The sequence below is a fragment of the Dermacentor albipictus genome, chromosome 9 (assembly GCF_038994185.2).
Source record: "Dermacentor albipictus isolate Rhodes 1998 colony chromosome 9, USDA_Dalb.pri_finalv2, whole genome shotgun sequence".
Taxonomy (NCBI): Eukaryota; Metazoa; Arthropoda; class Arachnida; order Ixodida; family Ixodidae; genus Dermacentor; species Dermacentor albipictus.
Window position 1 is genome coordinate 64490654 of NC_091829.1, and position 16640 is coordinate 64507293.

Below are 16640 nucleotides of genomic sequence, written 5' to 3' on the forward strand. Positions count from 1 at the left end.
TAAAGAGCCCAAATTCGGCATCGTGAAGCTGGTTGCAGGAAAAACCTACCCCTCTCGAGTGCTACCGCCTCTTTAACGGACACTTGTATTTGACAGTGCCGACGCTTCCCGATCTTGGATTTGGCACAAAGGAACAATCGCCTTGTTCATCGAAAATTAGGAATCGTGAAAGTTCCAACACCACCTTCTTACTTGGAGCCATCGAGCAGTTTTGAACGATGCTAAAACGCAACGAGGCGAAGGAAAGCCAGTGGTTTGGCTGTAGGCCATTCATTGTGTATGCTGCATGACAGCAGAAATTGCAAAGCCCCGTAATTTACCCCAGTTGTCGTGTTGCCTTGACGGTGATGAAAGAGGCCCGTGCGCACATCGGCCAATCACAAAACTGACTATGTTGTGAACCTTTACCCACAATAACAACTTAGGGACGTGAACACGTATAGATCGTCGAAATCTGGTGTCATGGTCCAGCGCATCGGTTACTTATGCACGTGCATGACTCATGGAAGCATGCACCGAAATCGTTGGTTCTCGCGTGCCTTCCACAATTCGTGTCCCGCATGTAAATTGAACACACACACTATATATAGCTATATATATATATATATATATATATATATATATATATATATATATATATATATATATGGTGCAACACAGTCTACGAGTCAAAGATAAGGGTACATCGAGGGATGAGCTACACCCTTAGGCTTAGGTGTCACATTGGGCGTCACCTGCAAAAGGCATAAACTAGCGATAAAGAGAGTGCGCGTTTTAATACAGTGCTATCTCATCTTTTGGTATCTGCGATTTGACAGTATACGTTGAGCGAGTTCTACAACTTTCCTTTCCCATCAATAACTCGGCCTCGCGCCCTCCCCGCAAAAGACCGGCCACTGAAGCCAACACCGAGGAAATGCATACGCGGTGTTGGGCAAAATCGCTGGGCATAAAGCGTGCTCACGATCAGTACAATTTTTTAGAAACTGATGTACCGGCAACGTAAATGTCTGGAAACAGGCTGTATGTTCCTTTTGTTTTCATAATCCCGCAAAACAATATATATTCCGTTTAATCACAGTAGTTAAGGTGCTACTGACTGCAATTTCCAGCTACTGGCGGCGTGATCCCTTCTCAGCCTGAAATCAGAAGGAAAATCCTTCTAGATTATGCCGCATAAGATACTATCACGTTTTTGCTAGGAAACTGAAACTTGGCTCCTGATGAGCAAGAAACTATGTGCGCATGAAACGTCAGCTGTTACGGTCTTCTCGCGTCGGTATGTGTTAGAATTCTGTGGTGTTTTGGTGCTAAAACGGTGATATACATTCGGGCCACACCGTAGAGCATTAATTTTGACAAGCCGCAGTTTATCGTATACTCAGAGCACGGGAGTTTTTCAATTGCGCCTCCGGCGAAGTGTGGCCGCCACGGCCTGTATTCGAACCCGAGTCCTCACGCTTAGGGCGCAACGCCAAAGCCAGCAGGACAAGACATCTGCGTTTCCGATATTTCCACACCCCTGTACATACAAGGTTCAAGAAAAAGTTGTTTTGAAGCAAAGCGACTAGAACAACATCTCCGTACACGTCTAGGCCTTTAAAGAGGTACTGACAAGAACTTCTCGACAATTCATTTTCTTGCTTTCAAGGTCCTAGAGCTTGAAACCTCTCGGAGCTCTAAAGAATAGCCTTGTCACTGTTTTTATTAGGATTTAGAGGTCTAGCATTTTCATTCAGCACAACAAATACACACTAAAAATGTCATTTCAGTACACCTTTAGCAAATATCATCGCCGGGCATCATACATTCGTCATCAAATCATAAATTTTGGCTATGTTTCTTTCACGAATGTAGCGGATGCTGCCTTTATAAGCATTCTGCCGCAATAGAACAAGCCACAGCCTATGATTTTACCTTTGATTTCGGTGCTCATTATAACTGCACTGGCATTTTGCTTGCAAAGCCTAAAGAGACAAACTTCGCTTGTATTTGTATACAGATGGAAATCTCTCGCCCGCTGCGCAGTGATTGAGAGACAAATCTATGCTAGAAATTATCCGGAACACTTTTGCCGCACGCTCAGATGAAGACCGGTAAAAAGTGGAACAATCAGAAACTGCTGTTCTGAAGGTTTCTAAGCCTGCCATGTACCCCGTCTTTCTTAAAATCACATAATAAAAGAAAATCAGGTATGTCCCGTAGCATACCTTTATTCCTTAATCTCAGTTATTCCTAGAGGTAAACATCACTTGCACTAGAAATTATTGTGTGTATATGACTTATTAAGAAAAAGTTCTAATGACTTCAATAATTATTTGATGGCACGTATTGAAATGCACGAATTCTATCCGGTCAGTTGTGAAGGCGTATCAACTTCGAACGAATTTTCAGACTGTCAACAGGTCCGAGATAATGATATGCGAAGTTGGCAATCGACTACATTTTCGTACCAGTTACGTTTCTGCTTTATTAACTAACACCAATATTTTTAATATTGCCTTTTTACCGCAAGTTTACACTGCATACCGCGAACGCAGTGCAATGTGTGATGTGTCATCACATATTAGAACGCCCTTCTTGCCGCTTTATGTAATTAAAACACCTCGAACAGACACCCATTTATCCAATCCACATAAATGTATCTAACGTCGCACTCAGAGCAGCGTAAGCAACTTGACGATTATGAACGCGAACGTTTTGTCGACCTGCGCAGACGCGCAAGTATGAGGTGCAAAATAACGAGTGGGGTTTTTCTATTTAAACCAAAATGCATAGGGCACCAGTAAGCTTTTTCAAGCCTATATGAAAGTAAGCATTCACGGCGGGCTATAAGACTTCTACAAAGCTTCTAGCAACACAATTATGCACGTCCTTGACAAAAAAAAGTAGAACACGAACAACCTAACTAGCACGACACGTAAATTTCATTGTAACCGAAATTGGCCAACTTTACAGCACGTCTTTGCCGTGATCAGAAAAGTGGAATATCGCTCACCGTTGAGGCCTAGTGACTTTGGTGCTGCGCTGCTAAGCCAGAAGTGTTGTGATCACACAACGGCTGCTGCGGCCGCATTTCGATGGGGACCTCATTAAAACCAGTGTTTCGGGGGGTTCCCGTTAATAACCCCTAGTGGTCAAAAGTGATCCTTAGTCTCCCACTACGACGTGCCTGATAATCACTTCGTGGTTTTGACACGTAAACCCCCACAGTTTAACTTTAGTGTAGGTTTAGTATTGCCATACCTGCTGGAACGGCCCATCATACTTGTCAATAAATTGACCGAAAGCGCATGAAACCATAACGCGTAGAAAGCTTCGTTTCATTCAAAAAATAGGACACTCTAGAGCCTACGCTTGATCCGGATGGGATATTAGGTAGGGCGCGTTCATTGACGGAGTAATTTCGTAGGCGCTAAAGCCGGTATAACAGTTGGTGTCCTGGGGCTACGTGCAAGCCAATTCCACACTGCAAACGTCTCTTTTGTGAGCCGTATTCACCAACACAGCAGCAGCATCCACGGCGATCAAAGCACTAAGAGCTCGCCTAGAAAGGTTTACCGTAAAAGAAGCTAAGTCTTTGGCAGTCAGCATGTAACAGATTCTCTAGGTTTTACATTAAATCGAAGTAAATGTTCAATGGACGCCCACCTCCGAAAGTCCAGATCAGGCGCTGCACTGCTTGCACCCTGGTCCACGTTGCAGCTGCCACCCGACACCGTCATGTAGGGTCGAGCGGTTTCTTTCCCGGCCATAATCGAGTGTCCTGTGCAGAGCGTGCAGAGGATGATTTCCTAGGGCACGGATGGGCAGGCGCGGTCAAATTTGACGCAATCTACGAGGGGCGTTGCAAGACAAATTCCTGCACCCTCTGCCCCAAACTTCCGCCTGGTGTTGAGACATGTACTGCGCATGCGCGTCCTTTCCAGCTTTTGCGCCTAACAAGACAAGTGTCTTGCCGTATCAGAAGGTGATAAAACGCAGTCTGGCACGTGTTCGCAGATTTCACCAAGTTTTCATCACGACCTGTGTAGCCATGTTTCATAGTGCTCGAGCGAAGCATGCAGGCGTGGCTGATGAAAGGCTAAGAGACCTCGTGTACAAGCTGTACCTTTTTGTCACATAATAAATATTCAAATGCAAAGGACATGTTCGAGTTAAAGTGAAACGAAGCATTATCAAAGCGGTTAATGAATACTCGATAACTAACCGCGATGCCTACACATTTGCTTTGTTTCGGGCTCTGCAGCACATTATTTATGCAATATTTCTGTTTGTCCTCCACAGAGGTGATCAGTTTATTCTCTGGCGATTTCTTTGTTTATGCACTACAACGCTGCCAAGCTATGCCGAAATACAAACGCCGAATCAAGCCGATACCGAGTGCGTGACGTCGCAGTGATGTCACGATGACGAATGTAATGCATAATACTTGTCGAGAGGAGAATGGTTATGACACGTGCGTGCACCGAATAGTACGACGCGCATCATTCAACGTTTAAAGGGACACTAAAGTGAAAGATTATATCTTCTGCATCAGTAAATTACCGTTCTACAACACCAAAAACACCACTCTTACATCGATAAGACGTTTGGTAAGCCAGAAAAAGCGCAAAAACGAAATACGGGTGGCGACGCCTACTTAAGTTCCCGCACCTGGGGGCTGTGACGTCTTGGATTTTGATGACATCTTCTAGGGCCTACTAATTATATATAGCGGTACAGATTGACTACATTGTGTTCTAAAGGAATCAAATATTAAACATGGCAAGTTTCGGTAACCTTTATTCAGCCAACGCGGCCCAAATGCGAAAACATACTTTGGAATCCCTGATGTCACGCTGACGTACCGGCGCTGGGGTTTCGGCACGAAATTCAAATACTGATACTTCGAACTTCATTTTCTTATCTAATGGTCAAAACTATCTTTTTGAAATGACTGCCTACAGGGTTCTTAAACAATGCTGCATTAGTCTAAACTCATTTATTGTTTCGCTTTAGTGTCCTTTTAAGTAATCTGCACCTCTTTTGTCCCGATTGCAGATAGCCGTTCTGGAAGATTTGCCATAAACAGGCATAAACAGCTAGTGGCTAAACCTACGAAATTAACGTGTATCGAAGAATCTGTTTACTTTAATCTACTTCCCTACTAACAGAACGCTGCCCCTTATAGATGCTTGTGTGTTGACATATACAGGGTGTCCCACATAAGTTGAGCCAGGAATATAAGAATGAAAGGCGCGTCGTAACCGAATCGAACCGAACGCATACAATTAGCAATAGCCTATAGTAACTCAGATAATTTTTCCCCATAACTCATTAATTAGGGTGTATCACCCAACTTTTATTTATTCGCTGAAGACACCAATTATCATAAGGAGATATGTAAAGCATCTTCAGAAACCACCGGTGAAGTTCGTTCCAGCGCGATGGGTCTCACATAGTCCTTTTATTCGGCTTGCAAAGAAAGCCCATGAAATATGAAAAAAGCCACGCGACGGAGAGTTGAGAGAATTGAGAGTAGAATTTATTGATAGGAAAGGCCGAGAAATCGACATGAGTTAGTGCGCTCTAGTTTGCTACTTTCCGCTGGGCAAGAGGGGAGGGGAGTGAAAGTACTGCGATGGATGCTGTTGATAAGAGAAGTGGTGAGTGCTTATGTACAAGAGACAGTTGCATTGCTAGAGTCGCGTGTCGAGCTTGGTGTCCTGCAGAAACTTCAACACTTTGCACGCATTGAAGTTGCAGTGTCAGGCCATGGGGCGAGCATCGCTTCCTCCGACAGTGCTTGCCTGCCAACGCTGGTTAGGATACTTTCTAACGTCCTTTGCTCTAGCATATGAGCTGTGCAATCGCAAAGTACGTATTCCAGTGTTTCAGGCATCTGGCATCGTTCAAATGCAGGGCTGTTCGATTGGCCAATGAGGTGCGCGTAGCGATGGGAGAAAGACACGCCGAGCCGAATCCTGTGTAGCAATGACATTTTACTTCTTGGAAGCTTCGGGGGCAAACCTAATTTACCGTCTGGGTCGCTCATATATAGGCGTCTGTGAATGTTGTCGTCGTGGGCTCTGTATGCCTTTGTAAGGTCCTGCATGATGGCCTTGATCATGGAGTTGGTGTCAGGTCGCGAGTAGGCAATCCGTACTTCTTCAGAGGAAGAGAAGGCCAATCTTGAATCACTTTCTGCGAGTTCATTGCCAATCACACCACAATGAGTAGGCACCCATTGAAAGGTGATATCGTGGCCGCTTCACTCGGCACTGTGATGAAGTTCGGCGATTTCCAGCAAGAGCAGGTAGCATGGTCCTTTGTTTAAAAAGCATTTTAGGGTCTGTAGAGCTCATTTAGCATCGCACAATATCGTCCTTTTATGAGGTGTCTGCGTTATCATAAAACGGAAAGCCTCCCGTATTCCCGCAAATTCCGAAGCCGCAGCTGCAAATTTGTGGTCTCATCTAAATCGTCGAGCAATTCCAAGTTTTGGAACGACAAATGCGGCCATTGTGGCAGACGGCGTGACCAAACAATAGGTATACACTTGTACAGTCCCACTATCTATGTAAATATATGGGACAGGGTGAGCTGTTTCAACCCAATGGAGGAAACTTGTGATTGCTTCATAATTCCGGGTATCTGAAACCTCACTAGTAGCCTTGGCAATGTCCATGGTGGTGTCTCGGGGATGTTGGTGACCTGGAAACTTGCAGGTATAATGCTTGCGTGATATGCAATTGCTTTAGAAAAACCACAATCAAGGTTGGTGCTTGGAAGTGTTCACGGGACGGAGCGCTTGCGCAGTGATATCGTGCTGCTCTATAGCGTGCTTTCGTTGAACAATTAAGGGGTAAGGTAGAAGGCCCTCCGCAAGACAGTCAAATGCCCCCAACACTCACCCTGCAGAACGCCGTGAAGCCGATAAACACCGACACCCAAGAAATTGTGAGGGCCAACATTGATGTTTTCGCGGATGGGCGGCTAGCTGGTGACAGCGTTAGTCGACACTGGTGCCGACTTCTATATAATGAGTGAGGAACTCGACCTCCGTCTCAAATGAGGAAAGACTCCATGGACTCACATAAGGACGGCAGGCGGCCAATTACTTTTGCCTACTGGAATATCTACTGCAAGAATTACCATCGGGCATTCTTCTTTCACGACCCCTTTCCTCGTTCTTCCTGTGTCCTGTAAAGATTTGAATATTGAAATTAATTTCCTAAAAGTATATCACACCGTAATTATCATCCCAGACCACATGGTGACGTTTTTCAAGAGCCCTGGCAGTCCATTGCTTATCGCCGCCACACAGCTCCTTTCGTCTAACAGAAGACGACGTCGTTATCCCAGCTCGAATATGCACATCTTTCGGCAGCATGTAACGCACCGTTTTATTACGAAGGAGTTGCCGGCCAATACCCACGTTGTTTACTCATGGTATCCCAGTCGCATGAGGAATCGTGGACTACGTGCATGAATCTGTTGCTAAGAAACTTTAGCACAGAATAACGGCACCGTGCATAGGGCACGGCTGTTGCTTATTTTGATCGTGTTGGGGATGTTTATACATTCAAAGCTGCTGCCGTGAATCTGCAACGGCTGCTGTTCGCTACTCGAAGAAGCGCCTACGCAAGCCCCAGCTCCTGTACTTGACGTAAGCACTGCTTTGTCGCAGCATGAACGAGAACGGATTCTTACGGTATCGGCCAAGTTCAACTACTTCTTTGCGCCGACGTCTAGCGTCGGTCGGAGGCCTCCAACCGAGCACCGAATGCTCACAGAGCATACGGCTAGGCCAATTCGCCAAATCCTTATCGTGTACTCCCAGAGAACGTGAAGCCATAACACAAGTGACCACAACGCTTCAAGACGAAGTGATCCAACCATCAATGAGTTTCTGGGCATCTCCTGAACTTCTAGTCAAGAACAAAGACGGCAGCCTGCGTTTCTGTGTGGACTACGGAAAACAAAATCAAATGACAAAGAAGGACGTGTACCTGCTTCCCTGTATATGCAACAGGCTTCGACACGCACGTTCTTCAATGGACTTCAAAAGAGGATATTCGAAAATGGAAGTAGACCGGAGAGACCTTGACAAAACTGTTTTGTGACGCAGGACTTCCTACACAAATTTAAGGTCTTGCTTTTCGGCTTGGGCTCTGCCCCTGATACGTTCCAACGCCTCATTACTGTGTTTTCAGGTCCCACATTAAAAAACTGCTTAGTGTACCTCGAAGTAGTCACCGTGTTGTCCGCTACGTTTGAAGAACACCTCGAACTGCTTGAAGTGGTTCTGCAGCCCATGCGGACCACCGGTCTCACTACGAAGCCGGAGAAGTGCCTCTTTGGCTTCGTGGAACTACAGCGTGCTAGTCACGTCGTCATCGACGCAGGTGTCTGCCATGATCCTGAAAAAAGTGGCTGTGGCTTAGCTAAGGTTAAGCCCAGGATGCGAAGCATACTAGCTTTTATTTTAACGCGACAGCGTTAGGGAGCTCGTGTCGCAGAAAAGCCGCAGGTGTCGTCGGCGTCGGCTCAGGCGTGCGGCGCTTGCTCAGGCGCACATTTCGTTGTCGCGCCGAACGCTGCGTTGCTCGACGCTCACCGCGTCCGATGCGGGGGGCGACGCCGCGAGCGACGGCGCGAGTTGGAGCCCCGTTTCTCCTCTGTCGTGACGTCACGTTGCCACGTGGTATTGAAGGCGACACCGCCGCGCCTGAGGAGCTGGGTTGAGCTCTCGTAATACGCTTCGCATAAAACTTGCCGCCGTCGCAGAGCTTCCCACGCCATCCGATAAAAAGGCTGTCAGGCACTGCGTCGGCCCCTGTGCCTATTACCGCGGTTTAGTGCGGACTTTCCTTGCATTGCGTCGCGGTTAACTCGCCTCACGAGAGACGAGGTTGCTTGTGTATGGGGTGACGAAGAGCAAGGTGCAATCGACGAATTGCGGCAATGTCTCAAGACACCTCGAGTGCTTGCTCCATTTGATGAGGCTCTTACATTGATCCACACTGATGTCAGCAATGTTTGCTTCAGAGTGGCACTTGTGCAGCGGCAGGAGGACAAATGAAGGGTGCTTGCCTATGCAAGTAGAACAGTCTTACGCACGGAGGCTAATTACTCCACAACTGAGAAAGAATGCCTCGCCATGGTATCAGCGGTTACGAAATTTGAGCCATATTTGTGTGGCCGCCACTCCATAGTTATTAGCGAGCACCATTCAGTCTGTTGGTTGACAAACCTTAAAGATCCTTCGGGACGATTAGCGCGTTCGAGCCTACAAGAGTTCGACCTGACTGTCATGTAAGAGTCGGGGAAACGAAAACCTGTCGCCCATAGAGTTGCCTGCTCCACCCGAAGATGACTCAGCATTTCTTTGGGTTCTGGACACATCCGCCCTCGCGCAACAACAACGGGATGACCCTGAGTTGATTGACCTAATTAGTTACTTAGGGGGAAGTTCTGTGAAGCCGCCTACAGTTTTCCCAAAATGACTGTTATAGTTTCGTTTACAGGCGGAAGTCCGTTACAAAAGAAACTTTTCTTAGAGTTGGTCCGCCTATATGCCAGTCATTCCTACAGCCCTTCGTAGTGAAGTACTTCAAACCTGTCACAATGAGGCGACTTCTGGTTATTTAGGCTAGATGCAAACATTGGCCAGAGTGCAGTAAAGATACTACCGGCCGATGCTTACGAGCATCGTGAAATATCACGTTTGCTCTTGTCTCGACTGCCGTGGGCATAAGTCGCCTCCCTCGAAACCAGCCGGCTTCCTACGGCCCGTCCAGGTTCCTCGAAGACCATTTGATGCAATCGGAATGGACATTTTCGGCCCGCTACCTACTTACGCTGTGGGGAATCCCTTTGTTAGTGTCCCAACCGACTATCCCACACGTTACTCTAAAACAAAGCCGATCCACAGAAACACAGCAGCCGAGGTGGGGCACTTTTTCATTGAGCACTTTGTGCTGCGACATGACGCACCAACCGTCGTAATAGCGGGCCGAGCAACCCCATTCACGGCTGCACTGTTAGATCACGTCTTGCTTCGAAGGAGAACGGCTGATCGGAAGGCAGCCGCCTGCCATCCACAAACCAACCGATTAACAGAGTGCCTAAGCAAAAAAACAAAATCAAGGCATGCTCTCAGTGTAAATGGATATTCAACGCTAATATGGCTGGAAGCATCAACCCCCCCCCCCCCCAATGGCGATAACCAAGAGACGTTAAGAGTTTAGGTGTAAGCAGAAAGGAAATTGATGCGACCTGATTCGTTGCATGTCTACGTGGCGATAAAGCAGATGGAGAAGCTTTGAGAAAGAAAATTATTTTCGAGACTTATACAATGAGATTGGAATGAAAGCACGTACAGTACACCTGAGCAAACCAAGTACACTAGGTGACTGTCTCCACATCGTTATGAAGGGGATGCCAATGAAGCATCATCAATAAAGTAAATTAGCCACAGCAATGTCTTCTTTGATCATTAGTTACTTGCATGAGATAAGCCAACAAGTGTAGCTATTTTTCCGCTTTGAGCATCACGTGTTTTCGGGCAGAGTCTTAAGCTTCCATCATCGAACAAATGTGTACCATTTTAACAGTTTTTTACAATACAGGACGACAAAACTGTTGATAATGTCACCAGCAAGGCTCAAGAATATTAGGGCGGCCCTTTTCTCAACTTCGCTATAAAGAACTCTACTTTACCGACTACCGCTCGTCCCGTCCACTCAGTCACATCCGGTCAGAAGTCGCGGTTCTTTTCGTGTGACACATCTAACTATCCCTACCCTTTAGTTTAGTAACCAAAGTAATGTCTAACAGTCTCGGAAGAGAACAACAATTTACGATACAGTAAAAGCTCATTAATTCGAACCGCAAGGGGAGGCCGCTTCAGTTCGAATTAACGAAAGTTCGAACTAACGAAAGTGAAGGAGGGCAACAGTGCACTGCGATTTGGAAGCTGTAGGGCATGTCAGAAATTTGGCGTGTCAGAAAATGATGGCGTGTGCGCGCGGCACACGCCATCTTCAAGTCGAAGCTCCGGGTCCGACTGTGCCACACCACCGATGTCCACCGAAACGAACGTTAGCCGAGGCTTAACACCATCACTATGAATCGCGACGGCCGATACCTCCTACGCTGAAAACAGAGGTGCGCAACCGATGAAGACTGCCGAGACAAAGACGCTGAACATGTGAAGGTGGCGAAAGCCCTGATTCGTTGGTTCTTGATTGCAAGCGCAGTTGCGACGTTCTTGATTCCCTGTGTTTTGGAGCTTGCAGTGCCATCTACGCACAACATTAGCAGCTGTACAAAATTTGCAAAGCCTCCGAGATTCGCAACGGCCAAGAAATCTCGGAGGTTACGTAGAACGGGGAGGCGGCAGCCGCCGCTGCCTTCTGGCTGACCCCGCGTCGGTTAGATTTTTTTCCGATTTTGCCTTCTCTCGCCGTTCTCTCCGTTTCGGAGGCAATACAGCCTTGTGTGTAGGCAGTAGGCGCGTTTCTCTGGCCGTGTGCCAGGCGAGCGTAGTTCGAATTATCCGTGAGGGAACCTTCTGGCGTTCGAATTAACGGACTTTTGTATACATAGACTTCTGTGGAGCTTGGCCGGACCATATCGTACAGTTCGAATTATCCATAAATTCGAATTATTGAAGTTCGAATTAACGAGCTTTCACTGTACGTAGTGAGGCACTTGAAGTGGTAAGGGAATACATCTACTTAGGGCAGGTAGTGACGGCGGATCCGGATCATCAGACGGAAATAATCAGGAATAAGAATGGGCTGGCGTGCGTTTGGCAGGCATTCTCAGATCATTAACAGCAGGTTGCCATTATCCCTCAAGAGAAAAGTGTATAATAGCCGTGTCTTACCAGTACTCACCTACGGGGCAGAAACCTAGAGGCTTACGAAAAGGGTTCTACCTAAATTGAGGACGACGCAACGAGCAATGGAAAGAAGAATGACTGGTGTAACGTTAAGGCATAAGAAAAGAGCAGACTGGGTGAGGGAACAAATGCGAGTAAATAACATCGTAGTTGAAATCAAGAAAAAGAAATGGGCATGGGCAGGACATATAATGAGGAGGGAAGATTACCGATGGTCAATAATGCTGACGGACTGGATTCCTAGGGAAGGCAAGCGTAGCAGGGGGCGGTGGAAAGTTAGGTGGGCGGATGAGACAAAGAAGTTTGCAGGGACGACATGGCCACAATTGGTACATGACCGGGGTTGTAGGAGAAGTATGGGAGAGGCCTTTGCCCTGCAGTGGGCATAGCAAGGCTGATAATGTTGGTGATATGACTATCCTTATTACTATTATTTCCAACGATATCTCTCTCTTTTCTTCAATCCAGGAGGCGTATAAATTTATTTTACCCATGGCTGGAGGATTGCGAAGAACGGCTGCGCTCTTCGAAGAAAACCACATAGATGGCGCACAGTATTCCTCGAGATAACCACTGTAAGAACTTTATTCGCAGCCATTCTTCAGCCGTAGTCACAAGGAATAAAATTAGCCCAATTTTGTTTGTCATGAAGTTAGCGCACAGCTAAAATAGTTGAGGCCCAGACAGCAAGTTCTTCTACCAAGGCACACGACACGTCTTGGCGGCAGGGTGACATCCAGGGAAGTCACTCCTCCCGGGCGAACTTCCGGCCGCACCGATGCCGATGCCACCGTCAGGGGCGACACTACTTGACGGCGTGCTCGACCCCTTTCGTGGCGGGTGCTGCCTTGTTAAGGATGAGACCCTTCGACGGCTTCTCGGTCCTGTGCCCCTACGCGGCATGAACGCATGTGCTTCCTGCAGGCACCTTTGGTATGATATTTCTTGCCGCACACGCCGCACTCAAAGGACGGTTCGCCGTGCGTACCTAAATGACTCGTGAGCTGGTAATTCTTCATAAACAGTTTCCCACACTTGGAGCAGTTGTGGTTTTTCCCAAGCCAGTGGTCAAAGACGTGCTCTTCCAGGGCCTCCGCGTCGGCGAAACCGAACCGACACACGTCACACTTATGGACTCTGTTGGCAGCCGGGTTCTCTCGCTGCTGCCACGCTGCTTCTCCAGTTTCTTCGGGAACTCTGCGAGAGAACAAATCGGGAGGGCACTTCGTTAGGGAATCTTTTCTGTAAGGAGCCCAAATTTCACATCGTAGAGTTGGTTCCAGGAAAAACGTGCTCCTCTCGACTGCTACCGCCTTTGCAACGGACGCTTTTATTCGACAGTCCCTACGCTTTCCGAAGGTGGATTTCGCGCCAAGGAACTTGTTCACCGAAACTTAAGAATCGTGAAAGTTTCAAAACCGCGATCTATCTTGGAGCCATCGAGCCGTGTTTCACGATGCTAAGAATGATGATGTGTGTTGTTTTGTGGCGCAAGGGCCAGGTTTGGCCAAAGAGCGCCATGACTGGTGGTAGTGTTAAGGATGTATTATGGAAGATGTGACTTGGCTGTAAAGTGGCCTAAAATAGTCGCTGTAAAGTGCGTAAAATCTACGTGCTATAAAATTATGGCGATTACTGATGACGAATACTATGAACTTTAAAATCCATCGTAAAAGAATGATGCAATGTTTAAAATGTGCGAGATGTTAAATTGCTTACAGCACTACTGCCTCGCCAGAGCCCTTGAACCATAAGGGCCTAGAGGCATGTGCTATTCAAAATAATTATCGCAGCGGCATCCTCTGGAGAGAGGACCCGCTACGAACATGTGGGGCTAAAAATATGCAAGACAACATCTTTTCAGAAAGCTTAGTACTGCGTTGGTGTCAAATAAAGGTTCTGGGCCGAGTAACATAACAGGATGAAGGGGGATGTGCTGTCGGTATGCTAAGGGAAAATGTTTCTTTCTTTCATATTCGGCTTCCCGACACTCCAGTAGGACGTGGAGGACGGTCAGCCTCTCCCCGCACCTACTGCAGGTTGGAGGCTCGTTTCCCGTGAGCAAGAAGTTATGTGTTCCAAAAGTGTGTCCTATTCTAAGACGGCAGAATAGGACATCTGTCCTGCGGGATTTTGTTACAGGAGGCCAGAAACCTAATTGTGGCTTTATTACATGCAGTTTATTATTGATTTCTTCGTCCCACATGCGTTGCCAGTGGCTTCGTAGTTTCCTTCTTAAGAAAGGCTTCAGGTCTGTGACAGGGACCGAAGCAGTAGGATTAACTGCATGCAATGAGATTGATGTGGCCATCTGGTCGGCTAGAACGTTTCCCTCGATGCCCCTATGTCCAGGTACCCAGCATATGATCACATGTTGGTTAGATACATATGCTTTGCACAGTGCGGAGTAGAGATCATTGAATACTGGATTTCTGTGATTACAGAAAGACATCAAGGCCTTCACAACACTGAGGGAGTCCGTATATATAATTGATTTCTGGAGCTGTGATTTATTTATATGCTTTACGGCCGACAGCAGTCCGTAGGCCTCAGCCGTAAAGATACTAGTTTCCGGGTGCAGTACGTCGGATTCCGAGAAGGATGGACCGACGGCTGCATAGGATACCCCGTCGCGTGACTTTGATGCGTCTGTGTAGAACTCCGTGCAGGAGTATTTGTGCTGGAGTTCCCGGAAATGCATCTTGATTTCAATCTCTGGAGCATGCTTTGTGACTTCCACGAACGATATATCACATTGTATGAGCTGCCACTCCCAAGGAGGTAGCAGCTTGCCTGGATGCATTAGGCGAAGCTCGAGGAGTGGAACGTGCATTTCTTCGCTAAGCTCCCTCACACGCAGCGAGAAAGGCTGTCTTACGGACGGACGATTGCGAAAGAGTGTAGCACATGTCATGTCATTAATGGTATTATAACAGGGATGTTGGGGGTTTGAGTGGACTTTCAGAAAATATGTATGGCTGATGTATGTTCTCTGCAGATGAAGTGACCACTCATTTCATTCTACATATAAACTTTGTATGGGACTCGTTCTGAAAGCGCCAGTGGCCAGTCGGATTCCTAGATGGTGGACTGGGTCTAGCATCCTTAGTGCGCTTTGGGCGGCAGAGTGGTAAATCACGGCGCCATAGTCTAGTCGTAATCGAATGAGGCTTTTATAGAGATTCATTAAGCACTTCCTGTCACTACCCCACGTAGTCTGGGATAGAAGTTTGATTATGTTCATTGTTTTTAGACACTTTTCTTTGAGATGTTTAATGTGGGGGACGAAGGTGAGTCTGTAGTCAAGTATGACACCTAGAAATTTGTGTTCTTTGTTTACAGGTATCTGTTGTCCACGCAGTTCTATGCAAGGATCTGGGATAAGTCCTCTGTTTCTTGTAAAAAGAACACAAGAGCTTTTGTTAGGATTGATCTTAAACCCATTCTTGTCTGCCCACATTGACACTTTGTTCAGGCCATGCTGTACCTGTCTCTCGCAGACTGCGAGGTTACAAGATTTGAAAGCTATTTGAATGTCGTCCACGTAGACAGAGTAAAAGATGGCGGGTGGTAGTGAAGCACGAAGCGTATTCATCTTCACGATAAATAGCGTGCAGCTGAGCACGCCTCCTTGGGGTACACCCGTTTCTTGCGTAAAAGGACGTGAGAGTGCATTGCCGACTTTTACCCGGAAGGTACGATTTGACAGGTAGCTTTTTATTATATTAAACATATTACCGTGGATGCCCATTTCTGACAAGTCTCTTAAGATTCCGTAACGCCACGTCGTATCGTACGCCTTCTCCATATCGAGGAATATGGATAAGAAGAATTGTTTGTGTACAAATGCGTCCCGGATATTTGCTTCTACACGTGCAAGGTGGTTAGTTGTGGAGCGTCCTTCTCGGAAGCCGCACTGATAAGGATCAAGAATTTTGCTCTGTTCAAGGAAAAAGATGAGTCGCCGATTTATCATTTTTTCGAACACCTTACAAACGCAACTTGTGAGGGCTATCGGGCGGTAACTTGCCACTGAGGAAGGGTCTTTGCCTTGTTTCAAAACAGGGACTACAATGGCTTCCTTCCACGCGGTTGGAAGGTACCCTGCATCCCAGATGGTGTTGAAAAGTGTGAGTAGTGTAAGTTGGGTGTCTTTATGTAAGTTCTTGATCATTTCATACATGATTCTGTCAGATCCCGGGGCAGAGCTCTTGCATGCGCTCAAGGCAGCTCTCAACTCGGCAATGCTAAAAGGACAATTGTATGGTTTATTCTGTTGACATTTTCTCATGAGTGGCTTACATTCTTCTATTTGTTTATATTTCAGAAAGGATTGCGAGTAATGGTTGGCACTTGACACGCTCTCAAAGTGCTCCCCAAGTGAGTCCGCCTGATCTTGTAGGGTATCGCCTTCTGTGTTTACCAAAGGGAGTGCATGTGCTTGTCGCCCTCTTATCCTATTGACCCTGTTCCAGGCTTTCGCCTCATCTCTGAACGAGTTAATACTTGATAGAAACTTCTGCCAACTTTCTCGTCTGGCCTGTCGGCGGGTTCGCCTGCCTTCGGATTTTACTTTTTTAAAGTTGACTAGATTTTCTGCAGTGGGAGAAGCGCGTAGCAACCCCCACGCCCTGTTGTTTTTTACGAGCGATCCTACAATCGTCGTTCCACCATGGCACACGCCGTTTGCAGGCCAAGCCATTTACTTCTGATATGCATTTATATGCGACATCTATTATGAATGCCG

The 16640-nt window shown here is 46.9% G+C and overlaps 1 protein-coding gene across 5 annotated transcripts in view; it reads right to left on the reverse strand.

The window, feature by feature from the left end:
* Positions 1 to 16640, reverse strand: part of LOC135921857 (uncharacterized) — a 203794-nt gene that overhangs the window by 180290 nt on the left and 6864 nt on the right. The window contains exon 2 of one of the 5 annotated variants that reach the window (XR_010570655.2): positions 3652 to 3766. The exons of 3 other annotated variants lie outside the window; for them this stretch is intronic. The gene's annotated coding sequence lies outside the window, so the exon portion shown is untranslated. Of the gene's footprint in view, positions 1 to 3651; positions 3767 to 12504; positions 13091 to 16640 lie in introns of those variants that run through there. One more of the 5 variants, XR_010570654.1, reaches the window with a different exon arrangement.